Consider the following 27,971-nt stretch of genomic DNA (forward strand, 5'->3'; position numbering starts at 1 on the left):
GGGGGGGGGGGGGGGGGGGGGGGGGGGGGGGGGGGGGGGGAGCTCTACACCATCACCACCAAATAATCTGAATGTATTTATTTTTCTGTGGGTCAGATGCTACACCCTGCCTGTGGGCTGTGGACAGACTGGGAAAACACAACACTTAATTGGCTGTACCCACCACCCCAGGACACAGTTTCTTCCCCCAAGCTCTTACCACTACATACAGATTTATTACAGGCTGCTGGGCCATTAAAAACAGATCACTTTTATCAGAAATCCCAGCATTTAACTGCTATACTTAATCCATTAATCTCTAATATATTTTAGAACAGGGTTTGTGATGTGTTATTTAAAAGTTCTGATGTGAGTAAGAATCAGTTTTTGACCAACACATCATCTGAATCATTTACCAATATAAAACATGGTTACTGATGATCACACTGCTATTCAATAGCAAAATTACTGCACGTGTTTGAAAGAATTCTGATTCAGGAAAAACAAGCAGTATTAACACAAATGCATTAAGTCTAATTTTCATTATTGTGGTCGAATACAATGCCAAAAATGTATATAAACAACTTGAACAGCTCTAGGAAGCAATATTTGTTTAAAAAAAAAAAAAAAAATCATCAAAAGGACATTTATTACCCACACAATGAAATTAGTTTTTCTGGGTTTTTTAATAAGGTTAGGGCTTTCAAATTATCAGTTTGCCTTCACCTGCAATTTACACAGCACCCAGATGAAGAGTGTCAAGTCTCTGAACACTGGAAACATTAGACATTTAAATTTTGTAATTAGCTCCATTGTTTTCAGCTACTGCAGGATCAGAGGTTACCAGCAGCCACCTCTTCCTCCTCACTGACAAACACTTGCATACAAAAAATTGACAGAAAAAAGCAAAATAAAACCCAAATGCCCCAAACCCCAGAATATAAAGTATGCTGTGAGGCATCCAGAGCTGGTGAAGCGACAGGCTAAGCGTGCCCTGGCAGTCCAATCTTGCACTACAGGGAGAGTTTTGCTGCTGACTTAATCAAGGCCAGGATTTCAACCTACAGCATTTTCTTCTGTAATTTGGGGGATACTCTGATTAAACTACAAATAATTAGCTCACTTTAAAATGGCATAATCTTCTTTGTGCACGATGCACATTTTAAAAATGGATTAGCACTGGGTCTAACACTGGAGCCTCTCCAGCATTAAAGGATTACAGGACATCAATCTGAAGTCACAGCTAATTGGGATGGCTGCGTCCCCTCAGCCAAATCCCCTTGTTCTGTCTGCGTGGCAGGACCTGCAGAAGGGTCCTGCCCACCATGAGTGCAAATTGAATGGCTTTTGGTGCAGCTAAAGCGACCAGTTTCTGCAGTGCTGAATTTTGGAAAGCCAGGCACAAGGGCATTCGAGTGGACATTGCTGTTTAATAACCCTGGAGTCAAACTGCAGATGTCTACATTAGCACGAGGTTTGAGAGGGTAGCAGATGGTTAGGAAGCTCTTACTGTGAAGGCCCAAACGATTTCCAAAGGTAAAACAGCAAGTAGCTTTTATGTATAAATGATACTCACCATATGGTAAGCATGATTGAAATTTTAAACAAAAAAATTAAATTATTACAGTTAGATTGAACAGAACCAAACCCAATTAAAAGTAAAGCTGAGCTTTACAATAAAAATTAGAAACAATTTACATCAGTAACATTAAATGCGGCCAGAAAGGGGAGCAGAGCACACACCAGAAGAGTGGTGTTCTTAAGTGCAAGAAACAAATCCCATTAAAATTCAGTTTGCTCCTTTAAAGATACACCCAAAGATGAGGCTGGCATTTCCAGGTACCAAAATCAATATACGACATACAATCAATAGGAAAATCATATTTCATTGATGTTAATTTATTAATTAACCTATTAATTTATTGTGATTACAGGCCGTGATTACAGCCTGATTACAGGCTGTGAATAGGTACTTTTTTATATATATAAGCATTCCACAAAAATAAACAACAAATGACACATGCACTTCTCCAGCTGATCAGAGCACCTATACACGCATATGAAGGCAGAAAATTACCAGGTGTTCTTAATAAAAAATAAAAATAATATTTGTTGTTTTTTCAGTAAGAAACCCTGGCACATCTTCACCATCACTTTTGCTAAAGCAGGGAGCTCTTGGTCACAAAAATTAAGATCCCTGGCAGCCTGAGGCTGCCCCATCCTGACAGGCACCTGCAGCACCTTGCCAGCCAGCCAAGAGCTGGGGGGGCTCCTGCCAGCACCCCAGCACTGCCACCTCCCATTTCTGCATGTAGGGAGGGGGCTACCAGACAAAACCCAGGTCCTGCGCCCTCCAGGAAGAGCCTCACAGCCAGTATGATGGCTCAAGACAAGTCACCCCACATCATGCATGGTCAGGCCAGAAGACTAAGTGCCTCTGACCGGTGAGGTGATACCTACTGCTCTGTACCACTTCTAGCACTGAAAGAAACACTGCTCAGTTTGGTAGAGTTAAGCACATATTTAACTTCTCACAGTAAAAGCAAAATAGCCACCTGTGGGTCATTAGATTATCTGCTGCCTCTTAACGTAATAAGCAGATAGATTACATGGCATCCCTCACTTCATTAAATTAAGCCCACTCAGCAGTATGCAGGCTGTCTCAAATCTGGTAGTTCACTGAATTCTGTCAGTCATTCTTTAAATTGCCACAGACCTGTGATGAAAATTCACCTAAAATTCTGGTTTTAACAAAGTCAGTCTCAAATTTCTATAGATTTTAAGGTAGCTAGACTTCTGCTGGATGTTACATGAGATAGTCACAGCAAAAACCGAGAGCTAAGCACAATTCTGGTCCAGTACCATTAGGAGCTCCCAAATCTGCAGAGGATTGTTAACAAATCTTTGTATCTTCAGCAGGTCTGGTGTGAGTTGTGAGTGAATCTTGTGCCTGTAATATGGAGCCTTTGCAGATAAATTCTACTTTGATCTTTCAGGGTCACAAGAAACCAAAGCAAAACTTAAGAGATGAATATTAAATCCAGGGGAAAAGATGCTTGCGTGCATGCGCACACACACAGCACCTGGCCTTCTCCCCTTCCTCATCTAGTTCCTACACCGACTCCCCAAATACCAAACCCCAGCTCACATGGGTACACTGCCCAGTGATAATACAGGATATAGAGGAAAACTCTACAATGCTCCACTGGGCTGTTCATTATACTGTGGAACACAGTCCCACTCCATGAAACATCAGCCCTGGAGAGGTTCTTTGCTATGGATCAGGCCCCTTCCCAGGTCATAATTCCACTAGTCCCATGCTCTGAAACAGGGGTCCAGGCAGGCAGCCCGGTACTGACAGGCAATGTGTTTTCCCTCTCCCAGTCTGAGTAACAGAGCAGATCACCCAACCACTATCCTTGTTCTGCACTGTCTGGGAGGGGGGCAGGAGTCCCCAGGCTGGCCAGGTGAGACCCATGGCACAAGCGTTTAGGGAAGCTGCAGCACCTGCATTTGGCACTGGCAGCTGGAGGAGTTTCAGGTGCCTCCAAAATCCCTCCAACGCCATGTCTGCAAGGTGCAGGAACTGAACTCGTCTTGCTGTAGATGGGAGAGGGAATGGTATTATAAACCATCCTCTGGGGGAGACAGGGAGAAGCCAAAGTATTTTTTATTGATTCTTTCATTTTTGAATGAAAGTGGATAGGTGATTTCAGCCTCTAGACACTTCTCAGTCACTGTTGACTTTTACATATTCTTTCAGGGATCAGAAAGTTCATTGTTTCCTTCCTTCCCTGTGATGCATGGGGATAACGAGAGACAAGCAACACTCAGAGGGCAAGCATCTAGCAACAAACTGCAGTCAGGCCCAGGGCTGCTCTAAGAATTTTTTGTTGCTTTCATTTTAGTGCATACTCCATTCATAGGAGAGGCTATTCCCACAAAAATACAGGTCATTGGGATAAACATTTTGCAGCAGTTTAGGGCTGAAGCAGAACATTAGGAAGGCAAGTGTGTACATCTCTGGGGTGTGACAGATGGGGCACACTCAGTGTTACTAAATCCCATTCCCTTCCTCTCAAACAACCTGCAGTGAGTCACTTACACTATGCCATCCCATCACAGCGTAAAATACCTCTGTAGTAACACTGGCTACAAGTCACACATCCTTCTGTCCGTGTAAGCACTGCATGGCAGGAGTATGCAAATATTAAACCAGCTTTCCTTCCCAGGTAGGAAGCCACCATCCTTGGCTTCGAAGCCACTGCAGTAACCCAGAAGCAACTCTGACACCTGAAGCGCTTCATTCTGATGGGGACAAGCCTAGGACAAGTTGCCACCACTCAGGCTGCTCATAATACTCCTGAAGGATTTCTAACTTCTCTCCCAAATTACCTCATTTGAAGGTCTTAATACCTTGACTACAGCCTTCCCCATCAGCACAGTTACAAACCCCTCAGCCACTCCACAGTCCCCAAATTGTTAATTACTAGTCCATACTTCTGTAAAGACTGTGGTTTTCCCTACCAGCAGGTAGACACATCACGGCAAAATGCACAGGATGCTCCTAAAGATGGGCTCAGTCCTCTGCATAGGATTGAGCAAACTTGAGCCACTGCACTTAGTAATTAATTGTTCCCCTACTACTGGGGGACACCCACTATCAGAGCCCAGGTCCAAAATGCTGCTTTTCTTATTCCTCCATCCTGATTTATAGCAGAGATGAGTACTAAAGAAAACATGCCATGAGGATCTTACACTTTTAATTATTTTATCACAGCCTTCACGTACCCTTTTTTGGATATTATTACCCCAGAGAGTATGCTAACAACCTTAAGTTGCTGACTAACTCAGTTTTGGTATACTCCAAAGCCAGTTTTTGCAAACTAATTAAATTTACGGGCAGTTAGGTTTGACAGGTACTACAGTATCTGCCAACGTGCCTTCATAATCAGTTAAATTATTAATTCTGAGGCAGCAGGCCATCCCCAGGCAGGCGGAGCAGCACTCCAGCAGTGGAGCTGCCCCAGGAGAGCAGCAGCCAGCAACCCTGTGCCACAAGGAGCTAGGACACATGGGTGCTCTCCCAAGGAGAAGGCAATGGGATACAGCGGGGGACACCTCCTGCCCCCCACATCTGTTGGGGAGCCATCTGAGTTTCCACCCAGATATGGCCCTTACAGGACGCAGAGGCCAGGCAGCAGACAGGCATGGGGTGCCTCACTGACCCCCGCCTGCTACCCCAGCCATGCAAACCCCCCCCCGAAACTCAACCACCTTGGACTGCAGACAGCATCCCTCACCCCCGGCTCCAGAGACTTGCACCTCAGGGTAATTTCAAAAGGCAGGGCGAGCAGCCCCACGAGACACCTGTCCCCACAAGCCCTCTCCAGAGCGCTGGGCGGGAGCTGCCACTGCCGCGCTGCTGTTTGCCATCACAGCAGCCAGACAGATCCCCCAACTCCGCTCCCGCGCTATCACACCTCAGGCCCTCTGCAGACAAAACACTCATTTAGCCATCTATATGATTCGCAATGTCAAACGCCTCTCTGATAGTTCCCTTAGGACAGCTGCTCTTGCTATTTCATCTGTTAAATATTTCCAGAACCCAAAAGTCCTCAGGGAGAAAAGCAGTTATTTTGACTAACTGCTCCTCCTCCTCAACTAGTTACTGTGTTAGCTTCCTCCCACTCAAACACCAGGAGTTGATTAAGACATATGGATTATCTCAACACTACCAAGAATTTCAATTTAGAAAGTGAAATATTGACATTCTTAATATCACATTCCTCTTACACACAGGAGCCCTTCTTCGCATTGACACTGATCCCCACTGAAACATGGCAGCATCACACAGACTGCAATTCAAGGGCTACGCAGACAGATTTTTTTTACAGGGTTTTCGGCTGAAGTTGCTGATGGAGTCAACCCATCACAGTTTTCTTAATTTTACTGAGAAAACTACTTACAAATGGCTGTTATCTATGGAAATCTTTGGGTCATAAGAAGAATTATTTATTTCCACATTAAATTTAAAATTTTGTTTTATGATCTTCCTCCTTGTTTAAAAGATTATTTTGTAGCATGTTGGGCCTCTTCAATATAACATAAAACCAACACACTCAAAAGAAAAGTCATAAAGGAAAATTCTACACTTCAAAATCCCTCATTTAGAAATCCTTCAGGAACGCACCAGTCTTTAAAGTAAAATCTTATTTCCCATATGTAAAAGTTTTGAAAGCTTTGTTTCATTCTAAGTAGAGGAAAGGTGAGGTTTTGTTTTGAACTGGAACAGAAACTAAACTGTGCAATGTTTCCTATTAAACAGAAATCCTGAGTCTGGATCGGCCCTGCTTGGATCCTGTGAGCTCCCATAAAGCAGAACCACCAGTATCCACATCCACTCTTGTTGGCATCTCATTTCACAGAGTTTCTATTTAAGACTGATAGCCTTAAGCTGCAGTTATATATTTAACCAAGTCAAGAAGAAAATCACAGTGAACCTCACTGACCTTTTATATCTCAAAGTACTGGGCAGATGTATTCAAGTTAACCAAGTGTGAACTCATGTGAAATATCTCAAAATAAAAGCACAAACTCTCAGACTCAGATGCTACCCCACATTTAGATGAGCATTCCATGACAAAAAAGCACTTTTAAAGGAAAAATGTGGGAACTGCAGTTGTGCCATTGTACACTCAATACATCACAACATGTATTTCCCTGTATTTGTAAAATTTCAGGACTTTAAGGAGGCGTAGGATAGAGGGACAGGCTGCTTGGCTGACCCAGTAAGAGGACTCACATAAAGCACAAGAAAGTGGAAGGAAATTAAATATAATCTTATGCTTTAGACAAATCATAAATAAGTAATCACTACGCAAAGGCATTATTTCAGGCAAGAGACAACCGGGTTTTGCAAAGCTGAAAACATGTGGTCTCAGCCAGGACATTACCAGGTGGGGAAAGGCTGCTGCTATCCTTACTGGTAACCCCCAGCATCCTAGACTTAAGGTCTCTGGAGACAGGAAGAAAAAAATATATTTATATCATGACAGCTACAGAATTTTGGAACAGAGAAGTTCTGACCAAGCACTAATTTAAATGCATTGAGATATAAAACAAACCATGGTCAAAAATGGGTTATGCAGCTGCCAGTCCTGAATATTCCACATGATTCAAGAGGTTTATTAATGGGATTACTTTGGGGGAGGGAAATAAACCCCAGAGACTCTCTGTTCATCAACAATCCCCCTCACTCCTCAACATTTTGAGACCTCCCTCAGTTTAAACAGTTTAATAGCTGCTCAGCAGTTCTCAAAGCAATGCCAACTTCATATTTGTCTTTAATCAAACCCATGTGAAGAACCCTCTATTTATTCTACACAAATACAAAAAAACCCAAGGAATATACACCCCCTTTTCAGAACCAGAGTGACAGAAAGCAAAAGGATCAAGTCCAGGAAATAACCTTATTTCAAAATAGTTGCAGTCACCACCAGTCTCCTTGCACTCAGAACAAACTTACCCTACTGCCAAAGCTTTTTTACAGCTATACCTCAAAGAGAGCTGTAGGCCCCAGAACTGCTTGTAGCTGACATTTCTAGTGCTCTGAACCACCACTGCTGAGGCAGTCACACATGAAAGAGGCAAAAGTGATTGCAAGGCTTTATGTATTGATGCCAGCCATTGGTTTGGAGTCAGTGAACCAAAAGAAATACACATTGAGATGTACTGAAACAAACAAACTAGAAACAAGCCTGAGGCAAAGAAAATAGTCTTTTGTATATTAATTATAGTCTGGTTTTGGTTTCTGCCTTGAATAGCAGCTATATAATGAAATTCAGCAAGCACTCATCTCAGGTATAGCAGAAATGTGCAAGTTGGCCAAATGACCTCCCAGCATCAGGCTCAAAGTCTTCAAACACAAGGGAAGCTTGCTTGAGGCAAAGAACCAGCATTCATCCTTGCTTTGGTGATGCAAATCCTCTTTACCTTGAAAGCAGTCCCTCAGCTTCAGCAGTGCTGCCCCATAAGAGGGACATGGGGACCTTTGCTCTGAAGTGCTGCTGACCCACTCCTGCCTGGCACCCATCACAGGACGATGATCAGACACCACGGCCGCACGCTACACCCATCTCTGCCCAGAAGCAAAACGACCCCTCTCAAGGGCAGGCAGCAAAGACTTGGGGGCAGAGCTGCCAATTCAAATTTCAGGAGATCGGCTCTGCTTTGAGTCAAGTCAGAGATGACAGAGAGCAAAGTCCAACAAAGCTGCACTCTAGAAAGGGCTTTGCTTTTCGTATTCAGTGCATTTGAGATTAAATTGGCACTAGGCTGACAGGAGTACGACCCACAGCACCTCTTTAGCTACATTACAATGACCCTCTGCACTTTTAATTGTAATCTGCCCCTTATTTGTGTTTTCTGACAGCCCGAGGGGGGAATAAGGCATTACTCACGAAGGCAGGTGAGGATTCTGGAGCATCCTAAAGTCTGTAGGCTCAGCATCTTATATTTGGAGAAGTTCTGCCCTGATGCCCCCTGCAGCCTACATGCACGCCGTAACGCCTGCAGCCTGAAATTTCCCCTTCAACATGCTGAGCCAAGTCCCTGCTGCTTGTGCAGAGTAGGGAAAAAAAAAAAAAAAAAAGGTCTGAATGTGAATGTAGGCTGGAAACACAGTATAAATTCAGCTGCTTTCCCAGCCCCTTTCTGTATTTAGAAAAGGGCTTCCTCTGCCCAACTGCTTGACATTTTCACTTCTAATATCCTCAGTATCTCTGCTCTTCATTGAGAAAGCCCACTTCTCTCACACAAGTCCCCTCTCCTGATCCACCAGGTCCAGCTTCTCCCTCCACCTCTCACCAGTGCAGACTTTGGAAGGACAAGTATTTTACAAGTCCCACTGAGGTCCAGTTCGCAGGAGTTCCCAGGTGGCTTATGTGCTGTTGTAAGACCCAAAAGCTGTCAGAGTCCCCCAGGAAAAAACAGAGCTCCACAACTGTGGGAGGACAACTGCGGCCGCACCTCGATGAAGAGAGGCTGGCTCTGCAGCCATCAAGGCCTCCGTAAGATTTAAAGGAATTTGGTCATCACTTGACAATGTTGCCACATAAGCTTTTTTTTCCAGCTTCTACTATTCTATACTTCTATTTTCCTTGTTCTGCAGTTCTCCACAAAGTTTTTCAAGGAAAAAGGAGAAAAAAAAAAAGTACTCAGCCTAGGCTCCAGGCTAGCTGGGAGCTGTTTGTTTACCTCGGTTAGCGTTGTACTCAGCCAAAGCTCCATGCTCCCAGAGGCAAGCTCCCCTCCTCTCACAAGGCATCATGAGGACACAGCCCAAGACTCAAACCCAGGCTGTGAGGAACAGCACACTGAACGAACAACCCACTCTCCACAAATGCAGCAGCACTCTTCCATCCAGCTTCTGAGTCCTGGCAAAGCTAGTGGCTTTGCAAAACTTTTCACTTTTCTCTCCTCCTCCTTCCTTCTCTCATCAGTCATGCACACACACTCTTGCAAAGAACCTCCACTTTTGCAGAGAAGCTCATCTCCATTCTTTTATATAGTTCATAACATGCCCATTTTTTTGCTATGCATTGGTTAATTTTTTCAGTAGTTGCGGTGAAGTTAATCTACACTCCCAAAACTCAGCGAGTGTGTGCAGAAGCCCAGGAAGGAAACCCTATTTCCTGAGAAAGAGCTTAGAGCACAGAGCGAGGCGGGCTGTGAATGAGCCAGGTGCAGCTCTAAGCCTGCACACAGGTCCTGCAAAGCTCTTATATTCCACTCCTTACGGTGATCAGCCTTTCAACAGATGCCATATGTACCAGGATGTAATACTGCATACTTAGTCTTTTTTTTCCCAGTTAAAACTGCAATTAAAGAAACCCACCTCATTAAAAGTTTAAAACTCTAATTCTGAACACACATATGCCACTCTTTCAAACAAGTCATCCTACTTATTTTTTCTTTTTTTTACTTAGTTACTCCAGTATGCAACACTTCAAGTGTTAGCATCCTCCAGCATAGAGGAGCTACAATGGTTTAATAAAGCCCTATAAACTATGATGTATTTATACTGTTTGAAGGCTTATGAACACAGACCAGCAAATAAGGAAGTACAACCTGCTAATTTAATGAGGACAAGACCTTCCATCATGGGTAATTCTTCTTGCCCAGAAGATCAGCAAATTTGTTTCCTCCCCAGAGAAAACGTAGTAATTCCTCTTGTTAACAATAAGCTACAGCAATCAGTAAACAAATCTTAACTTGCCAGCAGCAGCTATCAGTGCATTATAAACTGTGCTCACTTTCTAGGCTGCCCATCCCATTGCAGGATGGGGGAGAGCAGGGCATGTTCAGGGACCGTGGCAGGGCTTCCAGGTGACCCTGCAGTACCTGCTATCGTCAGAGAGCCCCAGCTCTGCGCAGAAGGTGACACCACCAGAAGCAAAAAGATGAACGGAAATTTCTCTTCATTTAGGTGCTGGAATTTTAAGTAAAGCTCCTTAAACTCCCCAAGGCACATTGTTGCTTCCATCAAAGGAAGCCAGTGAGCATGACTGATAGCTTGATTTTCAGTGGTGCTTCCGTTCTGCAGCTCTCATCAATTGCAGTGCAAGTTGTAGGTATACAAGGCCAAATTTTTTAAGGGTAGGTATTTTAAAATGTATTGCAGTCAACAAGAATTGGGAGCTACATTCTTTGAAGGGTACAAAGGCCTTCAGCACTTCTCAGAAATCACACTGTGAATTTTTTCTCCTTTTCTCCCTAAAGTATTGTCTTCTTGTTCAGAAAAGATGACAGGAACACTGGAGACTCTCATCTCATTACAGAATTAAAAAGAGAAGATAAAACAAAGTATGTCCTTGGAGAGGAACCTGAATAGTCCAGGGAGCCTCCAAAAAATGTACAGAACACAGGAAAATCCCACAGTCTCTCTGTGGAACGTCCGATCATTTGCTTCTGTTTCCCCTTAGGAGAGGGTAACCCACGCCACCATTTCAAAACCCCAATTTATCCTCTCTGTCAAGAATCAGTTTAGTTAGAAGCACGCCTCTTTCTTAGTACTGCTAGAGAGATCTCACAATAAAGTCTTCATCCGTCAGTGCTGCAGAAATTAAATAGTAAACCTGCATTATCCATTAAGAGGTTTTGAAGTCTATTTGGTTACACAATGAGAATTACTTTTACATTTCTAATTAGATAGCTATTAACTAACATACAGGGAAATCACACTGGCACATGAAGTCTTGCTATCAGCACAATCTTATTAAAAGGAGAGCTTAAGATTTTACTGAGAACAACAAATTAATCACGATAATGTGTTTTTAAATGATCAAATGCAGAAGTCAAGGAAGGGCTTTTTAAAAGTTCTTTGAATCAACATATCTTCTCTGTTGATGTCGAAGTTTTAACAGTCTTCAGTAAGAGAAAAGCTTTTACAATTTCTTCTGGCATTATTCTATATATATGAAAATCTATGGGTATACTAAATTAAGTTAAAATTAGATTATGCATAGTCATTCTTACACTGTTACACAGGGAAAACAACCACTCTAGTATTCAGAAGCTGCCAGAAAATCTTTAACCCTTTCTGAGCTAATATAGCAGAGTAGATGCTTGCTGAGGTGTAACAGTTCAGAGTCCTTCATCGAGCGCAAGGAGACCTCAAATGCTTCCTCATCTTTCTGTGATCCCCTGAAGAAGAGATTTTCTCATACAATTTTCCAATATAGTGCACCACTAAAGAATTCAACTTTGACATTTTTAACTCAGCTGCATTAAACATATGCACTTTTTTGGAGCCTTTTTTCTGGTTTAGAAATGTGGCTTGACGAACTGTTGTCAGTATGGAGAGACATAAAAATTAACAGACCAAAGGAGAATGTTAGTGGTGCTTTTGGAATAGCACTTGAGAGTAGTAATATGTGACTGTGCCATCAGAGAAAGCAGCCATAATTTACAGTCTCACCCGGGACTTAATCCTTCCAGATTTTGGGGTCCTTTACTATCTGTAGGAGGCTGCCATATTTTATTTTGCCAGCTAGTAACACAAACTACATGGATTTGGAGTCAAACTGTGAAAGTTTTAACCAAATGCAGACTAGATGACTAAATGCAGGAAGATAATTTATAACAGAAAATAGCAGAAGAACATGTTTCTGTAACTACAGAAAGCACAAAACTGAATTTCCCACATCCTGTTAAAAACTCTCTGCTCCCATGATTATTCCATTTAGATCACACAAAACAGCTTGAATGCCGTAACGAACTTGGCTTCTGGTAGACTGTTCTGCAGCCTTGGCTTCGATGTGTGCCCTGAGGAAGATACCTGGCAAAGAGCTGTTGGTGGCCTCCACTGGTTCTTCATGGCCACAATGATGACGTGAGATGATGGAGATCTTCAGCTTTTTTGGCAAAAGCATTCTTCACACACTCGTGTGGAGCACAATGAATTTGTTCAAAACAAAACCAGTTTGTTCTAGCTAATTAAGAGTATTCCTGCTTTTGCCTTACACTGGGAGATGGAGATGCCGTTACTATTTCAGCAGCATCCAATCATAATGCTCCAAGAACTAATGCTCAAACAGTCATTACACAGGACTGGCTCTTTCCATCCCAACAAACTGTTTCTCTCAAAGAAGTACCTTTAAATATATATATTTTATATATGTATTTGCTGCTGCAAACTGAACAGGCTAGACTGAGACGGCCACTAAACAGGTGGTCAAGGCAACCCCATGTATTTTCTTGCAGAAAGAAGTTAATTTGTTCAGTCAGGCTTGTGCTGGAGAATGATACCCAACTCACAGCAGAATTATCAAGCAATCTTGATCCATGATGTAGTTCTTAGCCACTAAAAGTTAATCACAAATAATATCAGCAAAATAGTTGTTTCTGAATTTAAAAAACCAGCCCTGCCAGGAATTGCATCATTTCTGTTCTTCTGTACAAAGTAATTTTCATTAATGTTCTGAGAAATTAATATTTTATCATTACCAATGTAAGTTCAAACGAGCACTTTAGGACAGGCTATGGCTCTCTAATTAGCACTGCTAAAGTATTCCTGGTCCTTCAGAGCAGGACTCAAGAGCTCCAGTCCAATACAGAAGAGAGATGATGACAGTTCACGAGAACTTACAGTTTAACAATTCCAACCTCAGAGGTTATCACCACATGTACTTGATAAAAGATATCTGCTTACTGATACAGTCAAGTTCTGTGTTACAATTTCATTTAGCTTTTCAGTTTGCAAAGGCAGTTTCATGGGCAAAGCTCAGCTGCAGACCACCACAGCTTTGTTTCTTTGTACCATACCTAAATGAGAAGGTTTCCAAGGATAATGGTTGTTGTGAAATGTATTGATTTGCTTCTGAGAAACTTAAAAATGCTTGAGGAATTGCAATTGGGAGTTCCCCCCAAAGGATCTGTCTTTGAAATAACAGTAGTGATGTATTACTTTTCTCTTGTGGGCTACAAAACTTCAATTAAAATTCAAATGTTGTATTTGGAAACAATACTGTGGTACCCAAATGGATTAGCTTTAAAGGGCCTTTACAAGTGGATGCACTCAAGGAATCTGCACAGCATGCCTGAATTCAGCCTCCACTAAAACTATCGGTTGATTGTTTAGTCAGACTATAGCCAAGGTGTCATTCTAGGGGAATTTCTGCTGCTCTATCTACCATATTAACAGGTTTGACTTTTATTTTAATTAAGAGCCAGGTCCCTACAAAATCCATCGCAGTGCAATTTTCATCACCATACTACCTAGAAAAGGCAAAGATTGTTCCTGAGGATTTACTGTGATATATTTATACTTCTCTCTCCACTTTCCCATTGCAATGCCTGAGGCAGAACCATGAGAGGCAGCTGTTAGAGTCTACCTCTGCCGGTAACTTGGTTTCCTCCCGCTTGCGCTCTCACCTCAGCAATTTGTGGCACACGTTAAATTACACCAGCAGGGAAATTTCAGCTTCAAAATGCTTCAAATTTACAGAGTACAAACATCCATTAACTACTCATTACTTAAATGGTAATTGCTGTCCATTTGCATGCACAACAGTCACAGTCTAGAGGCAGGGGACGTGCGTGGGGACGTGCTCCGCAGCCATCGCACAAGCAGGGTCAATGGGAGGTTCCCTGCAGCAAGTGCCAACACAACTGGGCACCACAATAAGAACTGTGTTGTTATAGGCTAAATAAGCTGCTCTGCTGCTTGATCCTGTGGGTTACGAGGTAATTAGCTTCTGAATAACTGAAATCAATGGATGTTTTTGCGCAATCACCCAAATAAGCAGAAGCTTGGCACACAGAAGAGGAAAAACAGTCCCACTGCTACACAATCATGTTTGTTAATTCCACCAACTTCAATAGCTTTACAGCAGGAGGAAAAAAAACACATCCTAGGGTTACTAGTAAGCCTTGTCACACTACCCTGCAATTTAAAAGCTAAAATGAAGTACTGCTCTTCCTTCTTTGACACCTTCAATTAAAAGCCCCCCTCACTTGCAGGACTGCATACACTGCCACTTTTGAACAGATTATGGAATCTCACTGTCACCAAACTCCTAAAGTTTCCTTGAAATCATGTCACTTGGTGATTTCCTGTCCTTGTAAACCCCAAACCCTTCCCATTTCTCCATCAAGCCAAATCTATAATCGAGTAAATATTTTAAAAGTTTTCTTCTAAACCCTTAGTCTTTTACACATACCCTTGCAAAAAGCCTTCCCAGTTCCCTCTGCATGACATCTATTCCATCCTCTCATCTCCTGATACACCACTAAATTGCATTTCTACTTGCAGCCATCCTTAAATGACCTTGGAAACACCGAATCCCATTGCCCCAGGGGAAGTACATTCCACTGTTTCTTCCAATTTTTCAGGTTCAAATATTTGCAGTCCACAAAATCTTGTTTCATGATAGTTCTGCTCCTCCCAGTGCAGGCTGTGGAAACCACACACACTACCAAGGCTTGAACTGAAGCCCAAAGCAGGACTTACTAGTATTCTACCTCAGAAGGGATCAACATCATTCAAAACAATTATGTATCACTAAAGCAACATAGTTAGAATCAAAGCATTCTTCACAGACTACATCTGTTCCTGAGTTACCTAGTCCAGGCTAGTATTTCTAAAATACACCCCACAAAAACAAAAGTTAACTCAAAAAGATCTACCAAAATGGCACTGTACCTCACACATAACGGTGCAAGACTCCTCAAACTGAAGCAGAACCATTCTTTTTAACAACAGCATCCACTCAAGTAACAGACATACAATCTATACAATCAGAAATGAAAGAGAGAATGAAGCAACAATGTAAATTATATCCACTGAAGATGCAACAAACAGCTCTCTTGAGGGCTTGGAGGAAAAACCTGCACCCGAAGGGTGTAACTAGCAGCTCTATTTAAACCCCCCAAGGAAGGTGTGAAACACATTGAGTTTGCAGAGAATCAACAAGGGAGATATTAAATTATTTCATTAGGAAGAATTTATCACAGTTTGTGACAAAGACATGCAAGCACTGATGGGAACAGTAGCTCTAAACAAAGTGTAAGTACAGAGGAGACCAAACTCTGGGGAAGAACAATTATCTGAGGGAACCCATTTCTTACCCAGCCCATTTCTCTTAAACAGGAAAGCCCATATGCTTATAGATTCACAGATGGAGTGAGGAAAGAGAGTCTCACTGCTCACAGTCAAGTGCACTAATGGAAAACAGTAATTAAAGATGGGATCAGGCAAAAAAGACAGTGCCCGGAGGAAGGATGAAGCAGTTCTCCATTCAATGCGACACGTGATGAGGAGCGGAGGGCAAGTCCACCATTTGAAAATGAAGCCATGATTACTACTACCTCTGAATTTCTCCTACAGCTTTGAAGTCGGTGACCCAGGGCAGCACCTCCCCAGGGCTGCACAGCCTCAGCTGCACTGGCAGCATTCTCAGAAAGAAAGGCAGTGCCCTGCTCAGCCCCTGCTCACCTGCTGCAGGGTGGCTCCTTCCCCCAACAGCACCGGGGGCTCCAGGCTCTGCACCTTCTGTCTTCCTTGGTGGGCTCTTTCTTATTTTGCTATCCACTAGCATTTGCAGAAGGAACCCAACTCATTCAGAAAAAATCTTATTTTGAATAAGCTGTTAACAAGCTGCATGCAGAAAAACATCATAAGAAAGAACAAAAAGAAAAAAACTATATATACTCCAAATAAAAAATTAGGTTCTGAATACATCTCTCCCTCTAGGCAATTACATGGGTAAATTAGGTACTGAACAAATTAAGTATTTATTATGAGTCTGTTCTTACAATATAATTTTTCCAGAAACAGTAAATTACTTTGAGTATTTATCATAATCTGTTATCTGCAGAAAAATCTGAAAACCAAATAAATTTATGGAAATGCATTTACCTAATAATATTTACCAAATGATATTTCCCTCTGCTGCTTGTGGCAAACTCAGTCACAGAAACTAAGGACAGGTTTGCCTTATTAATACAGCTCTCTGCCTGTGTATTTTAAACACCTTGGAGCACAGTACCATCTGTGTGTATTCTACTAATGAGCTACTTCTTAGACTGAGGAAGGCCAGCCAGCCAACACGGATTACTCAGATGGAGATTGCCTAATTTTCAAGCAATTAATGATCTCCTCTCCATAGAAGCTCCCTCTGGTTAATTCTCCTAGCATATTACAGCATATCCTATTCTAAAGAAAGTTTCTCAAAGAAGAAAATAAAAAAAGAGGAACACGACACAGCCCAGTGCAATTCCTTAGAGCAGAGCCCAAACCCCGTGTGTGGGACACAAGCCTGAGAAGTCCCTGCTGGGACCACCTCGAGCAGGGGCTGCACCACTGCTTCCCAATGCAGCTAGGATGGGGAACAGAATCCTGCAAAGGGAGTAGCTCAGCCCTCTCCCCTGCTCTAGACTGTTTGGGGCACTAAGATACCTTTAATAACATCTCAAAGGACAGACTGGAAGAGCCAGTATCACGTTTACACAAGACCTTTGATGGTTTTATTCCCTCTCACCTCCCAGTCATTTGGAAAAATCTGACACTGACCATCACCAAATGCACACATCTCCGCAGCTGGGGATCACCAGCCATGGATGCTCCATGCTCAAGAGTCACTGAACATTTAAGCAAGATGACTGACTGCTTCCATCTCATCCCTTACCTGACTGATATGATTTTTAAAAGGTGAGTCTTAAGGGGCTATTAGATTATGCAAAAATAGAATTCCCTCTTCTGCCACCAGAAAATATTTCTTAATAACCTAAACAAAGTTTAAGGAGATCAAAATTACCTTTTACAGCGCCCTGTTGAAAAGCACTGCAGTAAAGCATAGAATGAGTATTAAATTATCTCAGCAATTACATTGATAAGGCACAACTTTCATGTGCCCAGTAAAACCATTAAAGAAGATCTGATTTTTACAAGTATATTACACATCATGATTCCAAAAGGGCAACTCCACATGCAGGAAAGAACGTGCTTGTCTTGCACAAACCTGAAATACATGCCAATCATAACAGTGAAACTATTAAAGGAGAGCTTTTACCCAGTAGCCCCCAGCAAAAAAACCCACTTGCCTCCCTTGAGGATGCTCACATTTACACACCAATAAGAAGACTTAATATAACATTTCAACTGGGTTTGACATTACCAAGCCATTCTACAACCACATCGTGGAATTTGTATTTTTTAAATTCTCATGAGCAAGGTACCCAGCATTTCACTTCAGAGAGGGAAGGAAATTGTTCCAAAAGACAAAAACTAATTACTATAGCACATCAAGGCTCTTCCTCACTACAAGATGAAGCAAGTTGGTGACATATTCTGGAAGAGACTTCATACAAGAGCATGCTGGACAACCAACATGGGATCTGAGTCCTTCGGAGAAAGCCATCAACTACAGCTCTTTATGAAGGACAGCAAATGGAACAGTTCACTTGAAGGTATTTCTAAAACAGGATTTAATAAAGATCCTTTCTTTATCAGTTGAGCTTTACACTTTCCCTGTGTAAGGTCCATAACAGTTGCAGCCAGGCATCCCAGGTGGCTGGATTTAGGTTTCATCTCTCACACACTAAGTCAGAAGTATGTTTTGCAGTTGGAACAAAACCATTTGCAATAAACACTGAATGGCAAAGAGCAAATTTAATCACCCAATCCAGATGAAAAAATCCTAATGCTGTAAATAATATGATGTAAAGTCACGGTGAATAGGAATTATGTTGACCTACATCAGAAGTCAGCCAAAATGCTTCAGCTTTCAATCTGCTCCAATAAAGCTGAGATACTTCACTCCTAAATGCAGTTTCCACTGTAGTCCCTTGATTTGCCTAAAATTACAGATGTCATTTTGAATGGAAATATTACATCCAAAATGTCATTAGTAATATACATCCTAATTTCTTTCCTTATTTTGGTTGTCTAAAACCACACCACTATTCACACCTCTCTGGTTTTATACAGTGCGACAAGATTTTCAAGGTCACGTCAAAAATAAGTAATAGATTCAAGGGCTCAAATCTACAATAATTATTTTCTTGGCTTGAGTTTCAAATTTGCTTTTCTAAATGACAAGTACCAGAACAAACAGGTTTCAGAAATACTTTTAAATTGGTTTATTTTCTCAACACAACATGCTCTGCAATAAGAGCCTGCAACAGAGAGGAAGATGCAGGTCCAGAAGGCAGTCTCCCTTCACCAGGGAGGTATGCCAGAGAGCACCGCTGGTGGCCCCACATCCACCCCCAACCTGGGAGCCAAGGAAGCCTGCGGGATGACCTGGCTCCACTAAAGTGCTCTCACTTTCTCAGTTTTCAGATCTCTGCAGGCAACCCAAGCAATTTGACATAGCCAACTGCTTCCCAGAAACAGTACAGTCCTGACCACTGTGTGTTCGAAGTCTTCCAGCCTCTTCATCTGACATCCGTACCAAGGACCTCAGAAGTCCTAGCGTTCAGCTGCAGCTCTTGAATGCCCCAGAGACACAGAGCCTGGGGATAACCCTGCCTTTGATTCATGTTCCAGCACTTTTCCACTGCTGATTAGATGTATCCATCTCAGGGAATAAATATACTGTTCAAAATGAAATTGTGGCACTGAAAAAGAAATTCTGATGAGCCCTATTCTGTAGAATGCAATTATATTTCTGCATTTTACCATTATCTCAAAGACATCAAAATTATCTCACACTACTCTTCCCCTTCCAGGCCAACCCACATACACATTTTGCTGAACAAGTAAGACAACAAAAGCATGCATGAAGTAGCTCTGCACATTGATCCAAATAACCTTAGGATCACAGAGTGATCCTAAAAAACATAATGCTTAAATCCAAGAACAAATAATTCCCGTTGTCTTGTGAAAAATCAGATCTGCTATATTAACATTAGTCTTTACAAATGTTAAATCAATTCTAACTTCAACATACCAGACAAAATCCATTAACTCTCAAATAATAAAGAATAAATTTTAAAAAAATCTGTGTAACAACTTTGCACTCATATTTTACATGTATTTTTACAGTGGGATGAAAGGACCGGCATTTCTTTAAAACACAAGCATCTGGTTTGACAATACACTGAGGTGTCCTTGGATAAAGCTGTTTTAAGCTGTTCACACATCTGATGACAGAACTCCCGTTCCTGGTGTTGCTAAAATTCTAAAGGCAGCTATTTGCTAAGCACAGATGTAGCCCAGAGTGGCTCAAATGCAGCTGATGCCTGCAGAGTCACTGCAGTTTATAATCAACAGAGAAGTAAGTATATACACAGGTTTATAGAAACTTGGTTACCCAAGAGACTTGATTGGCATCTCCAAGGCTCATGGTCCCTCAGGTATTCCATACGCCATTTTACAGTCGTAAGTGGTTTTTTCCTCCTGTGTCCCCCGCTATACACTGGGAGGACAGCTTATTGCCAATACACACAACAGACTTGTAACACTCAAAGGCAAAAGCTCTTAGCCTAAAACTAGTGCACAAAAGCTGATCTAGCTGAACCTCTCTCCTTCTCTTCCTCCGCCATTTTTAGCAGGCACATCTTACTCTTTTGTACTGAAAAATAACAGAAATTACAAAACGCTTTTGCCTAGCACAGGTATCCAAGGATGTAAAAGCACTTCTACACACACACACTTATTTAGCCTCAAAACTTCTCTAGGAAAACAGTACTGGTTTCCTCGTCCTTGCCTAAGCCATTAACAACACAACTGAACAAAGGGAAACATTTTATTTATCCATTATTCTCCCACATCACCTTCAGTATGCTGGGCAACCTTAACATCACTTCGTCTCTGGATGATTTTCTACCATCTGTAAAATGGGAATAACTATGATGCAAGCATTAGAAACAAAAATCACTTGCAATAAACATCACAGTAGATGTTTACTGAAAACACCAAATAGTCCCATGAGACTTTAAAAAAAACACCCAACCGTGCCAAGGTAACAAAGCACAATTAGAATACTGAAAGTCAAAAAAATAATACTAGCATCACATTTCAAGGCCTCCACTACACAGCCCTAACAAACATTTAAACTGTACACATGGCTATTAGATGCCCAAGCAGCAGTCTATCCCTCAGACACAGCAAGAGTGACATACTAAATATTGTACTTCAAACATCAGAAAGGAATTTGGGAGTGTCAGGCTTTCCCTTTTGCCCTGTTTCAGATCTGTTAACTGAAAGAGGAGCTGAATCTCAGAGGCTTGCCCTGAAACTTCCCCCTGATGCCTCCTGTCCCAGAGGGGCTGGTAGGTCAGGTCAGCAGTCAGGGTCTGATGCAGGTTCCTTTGCCTCCCACTTCATTACAGCAACGAGACAGCCAGATACAAGAGGCTCATGCCAGGTACTACTATTGCCTCCATTTTCTTCATTAAAACTCACTGCACAACGCTTACCACTGCCTGGATCAAACAGTCTCCTACTTATTCAATTACTATTTAATTTCCCATCTGGAATAACGACTGCAGAAATGCCTTTTTAAAGCAATACTGATCCCTCAAAGATGCAAACCAACTGCACCTGTCTTACACTGAGGTGTCAAAATACCTTCCTCAAAAAAAAAGGACTGGGAGTGAGTTTCCATAGGTCATATGCAGCACAACAGAGCTACAGTTTCATGAATCCCAAAGATGGTTTAAAACAAGCTAACAAATACCCTCACACTGCCTCTGCTCCTGCCTCAAACAAGGAACCACACGGGGAAGGGCAAGCAAAAAGGAACTTACGGCAGAGGCTGGCCAGGCATGCGCAGCCCGGTTAACATGTCTCTGAAAAAGGGCTCTGGTCAGGAGCTTAACTTTAATCTAAGTCTCTGTCTTCAGCAGCAGAGCACTGTATGTTTTCATATCAGTGTCTATTGTAAGTACTAATCATGCTTCTTGTAGGAAAGAATCAATCGAATTTGAAAGGGTTGGAGATTAATAAAGTGATAAAATGTACGCTCTGGAGGTGACACTGAAGCTCAAATCAATTTTGCTTTCAATTCATAGACAGGCAATCGTTTCTACTTTAGCGAGTTATAACAGTACCACAACAATCTCATGCAGGTTTATATACTAACATCTGCACATGCACTGCACTAAAAACAATTCCTTCCTTCTTCACAGGTCAACAACTTGAAATACTTAACTCTGCACCTCCTGAAAAGGGAAACCTCTGATATTTGCTTTATTATTTGTAAAACCAACTTCTCCAAACTTAAATGCCAAAAAATAACTGAAAATGCATCTTAATTCTTTCTCTTGCTGTTTCCCATAGTGATCACAACTTCTCCAACCTCACAATTTCACTGCTTGCCACTTTCACAGATTTTCATGGTAAAAACAAGTAAATAAGTAAAAAAGAAGTTTCGGATGCAATGTGTCACAGTGACTAACAATTTAAAACTGAAAAGCACTTCAAATAACAAGTGAGGCTCTGAAAGTAAAGTAGAAAAAGTTCTTTAAATTCAGTGGACAGAGATATGAGAATGCATGTTAATATTCATATCTAGTTCAATTTAAGGAGCCTTTATACATCAGTCTATAAAACCTGCCTTAAACATGTATTCAGGTTACAAAATCACAAGCACACTTCAGAAGTGTTCTTGGTCAGGAGTTGACCCAAAGCTAAGCCATTACATCACAGATTCCCTATAGCTCCTGTAGGTCCATATGACCCTAGGTTACCTCTGAGCCTCTGCATCCCCAACAGATGTCCCAAAGTGACCAGACATTCATCTCCAGGACTTGTGAACATGCTGAGCTTAAAGACTGTGTCCTGGGTAAATTTGCAGCTGTATTATTTATACTTTCATTTGAACATTACGTAAGACAGACCTTCCAAAAATATTTCCATGAACACGATGAGAACCCAAACACACCAGCACAACTTCCCCTGTCCCTCAGGACAGTCAGTTTTAGAGCAAGGACGTGAACCTACGACAAAGTGACCATATTAGAAATACTGAAATGAAGATCACTCTTAAAATTTCTATCTAAGATCTTAAAGAAAACAAAGCAAAGACACTTTTCCATTTAAAGAGACCCCATTTGGAGTTGGAAAAAAAATTATTATCCAGTTAAAGGCATACAGTTAGCAGATTTCTCAGTCATAATGGTATGTCTACTAGAGGTTCAGATATTATTAATAAACTCTTACGTGCTGCAGCTAGATGTGGAACAGATATCCACTCAGCTGACATGATGTCCATCGCAAAATGGAAGATTATAGATTTTTAACTGAGGAAATTACATTTCTTTCATGCTTTGCTTATTTCCCCCTATCCCTAAAGATCCTACCTTTGTGATTTACTGCAGTTTGGAACGATTTAATTGTGTTCATTTATTTTATTCAGATACAGCTGCGGTTTCCCTTTTGGGAAAGGAGTCTAGCTTTAATATTTAAGTATCAACTCAATATTTTAATTGTTTTAATTATACATGAACTCATTTTAAACGAGTGTAATAGGTAAAAATTTGAGTGTTTAAATAAGTTCAATATTTAAACCCTGTCAGGTTGAGGTCACTAAAAAAAACCCCAAACCTCTAGCAGATTATTTCCTTTCTTGTTCTTCTCTATACATCTCCCTTCCTCCCCTACCAGCAAACAAAATGTCTAAATGCTGCCAGCTGGCTCCCAGATAGGTCTGTCTAACTGCAGTGCCACTTTCTGTCTAGAGGAGAGGGAACCGAGGCTGAGAGTCCGGTAGCAAGGTGCACAGACTACCAGTGCTTCACAGCTTACTTGCTGGTAGTCCCCCAAGACCTGAGTGAGTGCAGGAGCCTGGCTCCTTGCTTCCTGCTGATCCAAACTGAACAGATGGAGAGCAGCCGTGAACCTATGAGCAGGCACAATCATATGCAAGAGGGACTGTGCATTCCTGTACAGATGACAGCTTAAAACAATGGTGATTCCAACTTTTTTTGTTTGCTGGAGCTGTGAATAACTTAACATCTTCTGGGAACAGTAAGAGATGCACTGATTAGTGTTGCCAAGCTCCCATTTCCTCTATGTCTACACATTATTTTCAGGAAACAAAAGCTGAAAGCCTCTTTTACATCATCCATATCTCAGAAATTGTGAGGGCTTGTAGCCATGCATTTTACATCTCTTCAGGCGCAAACAAAAAGCAAATGGCAACTGTAAGTGCTCATCCTACAGCTCCTCTGGGGGCCTACTCCAGCAGGAGCAACAGACTTTATGAGTGAGGCTCCTCTAGGATATCCCACTCCAGGCACAAACCCATGCATCACCTCTGAAGTACAAACACCTCCACTGCCATGGATGTCATGGTTTCCATGGCCAAAGTGATCAGGCAACAATACATGAAGATGGAGCTTCACAGAAGGGAACAGGAGGAAATCCTAGGCTAGAGAAGTGACAACTAGAAGAAAAGTGAAGGTCTCCTGAAACATCTAGAGCAGATCACAGTAAGCTGTTGCACAACATTTAACAGGCACCCAATAAAGCCAATAGTTTTTAATGACTGTGTTAAAGCACTACATCCCAACCACTGCTGCATCAATGAGAGAATTTAAGACAATTTGGCTATGCCCATACACAGCAAGGTATGATGCTAAGTCAAACCCTTTCTCTCCCAAGCCAGCTGGATGCAGGTGGAGTGGGAATCAGAAATGCACTTGCTCCTCTGGCATACGACTGCCTTTTGGGTGGTCCAAAGATAAAGAGGAGGAGAAGGAAAGCAAGAATCCCAGAGCACATCCATTTGACACACCACAGAGGAGAAGACACAAAACTCTGGCTCTGTAGCTTGGAGGACATACCAACGCCAGGCCTGAGCCAATTACACCCTGTAACCTGCAGAATGACTACTACCAGCTCTGCAGCCAGCAGCCTCATGGAAACCTTGGGGATGTCTGCCCATGCTCCTCCACACAAGGCTGGTATGCCCTCTGGAGCTCCAGCATGCTGAGATAGCCTATTTCAGCTCAGCAAATAAATACAGCAACAATAACTGGCATCAATTATTCACTAATGAAATTATGTCTAGTAAGTCAAACAGAAAATATAACCTGAAAAATCTTTTGCTTAAAAAATGCAATGATTGTTTAATTGGTTTTATATTCCCTGCTATGATTATTCAAAGTACTATATACAAAGGGCTTGGGAACAGAAGTGACTTAATCAGATGAAAAGGATATCACCTAGCAGCTCCTACATCCTCAATTTATTTGTATAACCTCCACCTGTAAAATACCCTTTCTAGGTTATTGCTAAGGCTGCAGTCCCAGCATTAGCTATTTGCTCAGTTTTACTTCTTAAAGAAGCCAAAAAGTATGACCTGCAGCTTTCAAAAAACCTCCTTAATATTAGGAAATGCCTGTGAAACTTAAGTCAACATTACATTCACACAGATGCTTGAGGCAAACTGTTCCCACCACAAACAGCAATCATTACTCTGTAGACATGACAGATTTCTTCTGGAGCATCTGGAAGTTGCTGCCTGTAAAGAAGAATCTGACTAGCATAATTAAATTAGCTCACCCATTTTAATTATTTTGGCACCACATCTCAAGCAAGCAGCAGCCAAACAAATTTGTCTTACTACAAGTTTGTGTCATTTTTGCAGCATTGCAAGATACTCTAAAACTTATCTGTAGCCCTCACATGCATTCCTGTTTGTCTTCTCCAGATGGAAATATGGGCACCTGGATCTGTAACAAAGGGCAAGTAAAGGACATGAGACAAATCTCTTTCAGATCTGTTTTGTTCTTTCCTCCCGCGAGGACTGTTTCTTCAGCAAACTTTAATTCTGTGCTTGCAGCTGGAGCACCATTTCATCACTTTGTCTGACATCTTATATCCTCCACTCCTGACCTCCCTTTAATGACTCTTGCCTATTGTCCAGTCCCTATGCACTGTCTGCATTTGCTGTCTGGAGTTCTCATCTTCAGCTCTCTCCCCTTGGGTTTTCATTCCTTGGCTTTGAAAGAGTATTTCCCTACCAGCCTCTGAAGATCTGTTCCCTTAAATAATAATGTCCTTCTGGACATTCTGCCCCTCTTTTGACTGCCTCAGTTTTAGTGATGCCTTTGCATTACCTGAAGACAACTTCTCACTGCTCCAGCCCAAGTCCTCTTCAACTCGGCTCTCTTTAGATTCTCCCTACCCCTTAAACAAACTATATTCTATTATGTGATATTACACACATGCTAGTCAACTTCATAATTACTCTTGTACTTAACACTAATCACAGCTCTGGCCATTCACACAACAGTTCTATGTATTGCTTGGAAAAATGCCAGTCTACATAAGTCAACACAGACACCGATGCCCTGATTTTGCTGGTTTATTGCCCTAGTAGCCCAAATCTGTCTTCGTCATCAGTGTCAGCACTTTCCATGCACTGCTTCACACAGCTCTACATGACTGTCTGCAAAATTTCCCTTCACTTTTTAAGAATGCTCACTAGCTTAGATGTCCCCATACTGATAGCCAGCTAGACCAAAGACTACAACATCCACGCACAACACTGCTGCAGAGATCCTGCCCACAGGGTGTCATTTGGGCCCCCCAACCACTCCCCCCTGCCCCAGCTCTCATCTGCAGCTAGAACAGTCCTCCTGCTTCCAGACATCCTGCTGTTACACTGCAGTGCAGCTGCCCACAAATAACCATTAAATTACCTTCCCTTTCCCACTTTCCTTTATCAAGACACCAGTAACAAAAGGAAAAAAAACCAAAACAAACACCTGAGCTCCAGTACCAGCACACTACTGTCACCCCATCAAGCAATGTGGTCTCATTGCTTCTTCATGCATTTGCCCGGCTGCATCCATCCACTATCTCTGATCTTCTACTTAAAAAAACAACATAAATAGTTAAAAGTTCAGAAGCCTCCAGAGCATCTGTGCCTTCACAACATACAACATTTAGTGAAGGCCCAAGCAATCAAATAACAGGACTTAATTTCTAAAGAGCCCTTTCAGAAAGGGAGTCAAATTATCAATTTTGCTCCAAGTGCTGAAATCTCAGAAACAGAAAATGTATTTCACACATAATGTAATAGAAAAAGCAAAAACCTAAAGTCAATAGTTTGCTTCACACAGCAACCTAAAAGTCAGCATGTATGACAGAAAGAATACTGAAGATGAAAACCAACTACATGATCACATACTTACAAAGAAACTATAATTTTACTTTCTGTGCATTTTTCCCCTTCATCTTATACTCAACATATACCAACTCAATCAAATTAAAAGAAAAAGAACCCGCTATTCACTAGTGAGTTATATTTAGCAATAGGCAGTTTATCATAGGCATTTTTTCCCACCAGTACTCAACCTGAATTGATACTGTCAACAGCTGCCAATAACACAAGACATTCTGCAGTCAAAGAAAGCCAATTTTAAAAAATACACATATATGTATATATAATTAAAGGTAAACTACCAGCTGAATGTAACAGGCCTGTTACTTCCATAGGTGTGTACTTCTGATAAAGGAAATGCAAAGGCCCTTCCTTGAAGCCAGGTGGTGTTGCCTGGCATCAGTGACTCAAGGCTGCTCAGTGATACAGATTATGGATCTCATAGGGGTTCCCATCCACGCCAGTAATAGCAGGTTTGAAATACAGGAACACCATTGCCCTTAGCAGAGTTTAGATCAAGCTCCACCATAGCCAAATCCCAATATACCCATGACTGCTCTCACAGGCACAATAACCACAACAAAGGCTGCAGACTACTTCGATTTAACAACATCCATTTTATACTTTCTAGTCCAGCAGGAAATCAGTCTAGCATCTGGTGGTTCCCAAATAAACACTTCCTAGCCTGGGACGCGACATCAAATTCTTTATAAGAGATGGACTTTTCTTCTCCATTCTCAAGAAATGCAGAAATTAAACTTAAAACTGGCCACACCAACTAAAGTCAGTAATTTCAGTTTGTACCTGCACTGCTAAAAGTGTTGGCTGAAGACATTGAGGACAGTAAGATCAATGGAATCCCTCACATTTATATGTATAGCACACAACTAGTGGGAAAAATATAAGTAAATTAACACGCAAGTTTAGAAGTACATTTATCCTGCATCAGGTACCTGCCCACACACACAAGGCTCTAGCAGAGTAACAACACTATGCAACAGTGGAGCTAACCTACCAAAGTCCTGCCAAACTCACAGCTTACTTGAGAAAGGCAAGCAGTCTCATGAAGTCATTCCCTTCGAGGGGGGAGAACTGTATGGACTAGAAGTCACTTCAGGCTCTAATATAGATGAAACATTATCCAGATAAACTATCTGGAAGGAGATACTCTTAATGCTTCTTTAAAGTATGCTTTTATTATTAGTGGGTTTCAAAAGCAGGTGTAAAGCTAAACCAACTCCCACTCCCTTCCACTGTCAGAATAATCAGGGATTATCTACCCAGAAAAGCTCTTCCCAGTTAACCCTACATATGATCACACACATGGCTGACTTTTTGGAAGATGACCTCACTTATTAAAAAAAAAAAACA

General features: G+C 41.7%; 1 protein-coding gene across 3 annotated transcripts in view; it reads right to left on the reverse strand.

Annotated features, from left to right (window-relative positions):
• IL1RAPL2 (interleukin 1 receptor accessory protein like 2) overlaps positions 1–27,971 on the reverse strand; it is a 393,161-nt gene that overhangs the window by 355,418 nt on the left and 9,772 nt on the right. The gene's annotated exons all lie outside the window — the stretch shown is intronic.

Source organism: Athene cunicularia (genome assembly GCF_003259725.1).
Source record: "Athene cunicularia isolate RWA chromosome 4 unlocalized genomic scaffold, athCun1 chr4_part3, whole genome shotgun sequence".
NCBI lineage: Eukaryota > Metazoa > Chordata > Aves > Strigiformes > Strigidae > Athene > Athene cunicularia.